Source organism: Neofelis nebulosa, chromosome 1, assembly GCF_028018385.1.
Source record: "Neofelis nebulosa isolate mNeoNeb1 chromosome 1, mNeoNeb1.pri, whole genome shotgun sequence".
Lineage (NCBI taxonomy): Eukaryota > Metazoa > Chordata > Mammalia > Carnivora > Felidae > Neofelis > Neofelis nebulosa.
Window position 1 is genome coordinate 114922346 of NC_080782.1, and position 2831 is coordinate 114925176.

General features: G+C 41.5%; 1 pseudogene; it reads left to right on the forward strand.

Moving 5' to 3' along the window:
* The first annotated feature begins 1348 nt into the window (after positions 1–1348).
* On the forward strand, positions 1349–2408 carry LOC131512880 (large ribosomal subunit protein uL30-like; annotated as a pseudogene).
* The last annotated feature ends 423 nt before the right edge of the window (positions 2409–2831 follow it).

Sequence of the window (2831 nt, forward strand, 5' to 3'; positions counted from 1 at the left end):
GTCAACATGTGGCACCTGTGACAAATCCTCAATGATAATGATTTAAAATTGGACAAAAGCTATTGTAATTGGATAATAATAATATGTAAAATGGAGTAAGAGCCAGCTGTTTTAGGTAAAAAAGAAGTTAAGCTTAATATTAAGCACTCAAGAGACTGGCTCTGTATCATGTGTCTTGCTGCAATTCATGTAGACAGTCCAGTCCAGGGGTTCTCAAAGTTCAGGGTGCCTAAGGATGACTAAATGCCTGTCAAAATGCATCTTCCTTGGGGCGCCTGTGTGGCTCAGTTAAGTGTCTGACTCTTGGTTTCAGTTCAAATCATGATCTCGCAGTTTGCAGGATCAAATCCGGTGTTGGGCTCTGTGCTGACAGTGCAGAGCTTGCTTGGGATTCTCTCTGCCCCTCCCCCCACCAAAAAAAAAAGTGGGGGCACCTGGGTAGCTCAGTCAGTTAAGCCTCCAACTCTTGACTTTGGCTTATGTCATCATCTCACAGTTTGTGAATTAGAGCCCTATGTCAGGCTCTCTGCTGTCAGCACAGAGCCTGCTTAGGATTCTCTCTCTCCCTCTCTCTGCCCCTCCCTGGCTCATGCATGTGCTTTCTGTCTCTCTCTCTCTCTCTCTCTCTCTCAAAATAAATAAATAGGGGCATCTGGGTGGCTAGTTGATTAAGTGTCAGACTTCAGCGCAGGTCATGATCTCACAGTTTGTGAGTTTGAGCTCCATTTCTGCTCCAGGCTGACAGTACAGAGCCTACTTGGGATTCTCTCTCTCCCTCTCTCTCTGCTCCTCCCCCACTGTGCTTTCTGTCTCTCTCAAAAGAAATACATTTTAAAAAATCAAAATAAACATTAAAAATTAATTAATTAACATAAAACAAAAACAAAATGCTGATTCATTGCTGATCTTAGAGGCTCTGATTTGGCAGATAAAGAGTGGAGCCCAGGCATCTGCATTCTGTTCAGTTCCCCACATGATTATGATGCAGACCATAATGGAACATGCTTTGACTTATATTGTTACCAGCAACTAAGATGCCAAGAGGGTGGGTCATTGCTAAGCCTGATCCATTATGTATGAGCTGACTTAATGCTTGTCTTTGGTGGTTGACCAGTACTAATGGTCTCCATTGCATCCAAGATCAGTCACTGCTCAGAAGGAACAAAGGACTGGTATGCTGTAACTAACAATCATTGTGTGAGCTGACTCTGAAAAGGATACTTTGTTCTCCTGTCAGCTCTGAAGCAAACTTTTATGACAGGACACCAGCCCAGTAGTATTTAAACAAAATTCCGTGTGTTTGTGTATGTATGTATGTGTGTGCATATGCATGGGCACAGCTACTGGACCCAAAATTAGTATTTCAAGGGTCTACCCTACACTCCTGATTTAGCTCCTCTATAATGTGGCATATGCACTCATAAAAATCACTGTGCTATGCACAACAGTGCAAGAGAAATGAAAGGGTTTATGGGAAAAGAAGGGATCAGAGAGACAACATTACAGAACTTCATCAATGACACATTAAACAAAAAAGTATAGGAACCTAATAAAAATGCTAGCACAGTTTTACACATGCTAAATGGTTAAAAAATTCATAAGTAGCCTCATAACTTAAGAAATTCATAGGCAGCCAAAACAGAGGATGGAGAATGGAGAAAAAGAAGTTTTCTGGAGAAAAGAAATGGAGAATGGAGAAAAGAAGGTTTCTGCTGTGCCAGAAACCATTAAGAAAAAGTATTGCAGTGCTGAAGATCAAGCACCTGAGAAAAATGCTCAAAAGATGCTTCCCAAGGCAAGGATGAAGCTTATCTATGAAAAAGCTAAGCGCCAGAATAGGGAAGATTGGAAGATGTATAGAAGTAAGATTCGAATTGTGAGGATTGGGCAAGAAATGCAAACAACTTCTATGTAATGTGGAACCGAAGTGGGCATTTGTTTTCAGGATCAGAGATATCAGCGGTGTGAGCCCAAAAATCCAAAAGGTGTTGACACTTTATCTTTGTCAGTTCTTCAGTGGCACCTTTGTTAAGCTCAGCAAGGCTTCAGTTAACATGCTGAGGATGGTGGAGCCATATACTGCATGGGGAACCCAAACCCGAGATCAGTAAATAAATTGATCTGCCAGCATAGTCATGGCAAAATCAACAAAAAGTCAATTGTGCTGACAGATAACACTTTGATTGCTCAAACTCTTGGGGAAAAGGGCATCGTCTACATGGAGGGTCTTATTCATGAGGTCTGTCCTGTTGGAAAATATTTCAGAGAAGCAAACAACTTCCTGCAGCCCTTCCAATTATCTTCTCCCCGAGGAAGAATGAAGAAAAAGATCACCGATATTGTAGAAGGTAGAGATGGTGACCAACAGGGAAGACCAGATTAACAGACGTGTTAGAAGGATGAACTAAGGTGTCTCCCATGATTATTTTTATAATCTGTTCAGTTAATAAACAGTGACCACTTCCAAGTTAGAAAAAAAAGGGAAATTCATAAATAATAAAGTAAACATGGCACTTTATCTTAAAAAGACTTCAATGAGGACGTGAATGTTGAAAGGGTAGCAGCTTGTGACTCACTGTAAAGGGGTAGGAAGGTAGGTTATGTAAAGTCAGAGGAAAAATTTAACACCAGACTTAGATGGGACAACATAACACACGGAGCGCACAGAGTTAGCTGGTAGACCATTAAGCATCTGTGCGCATGTGCATATGCGTTTTGAGTGTCCCACACCGCTGGGTTCAGCTGAGCCAAGTTTTCTGTTTTCATCCAGTTTCTCACTCATAAGACCTCACTTTACATAGGCAAGGGTAAAGGCGCACCATCCTCATATT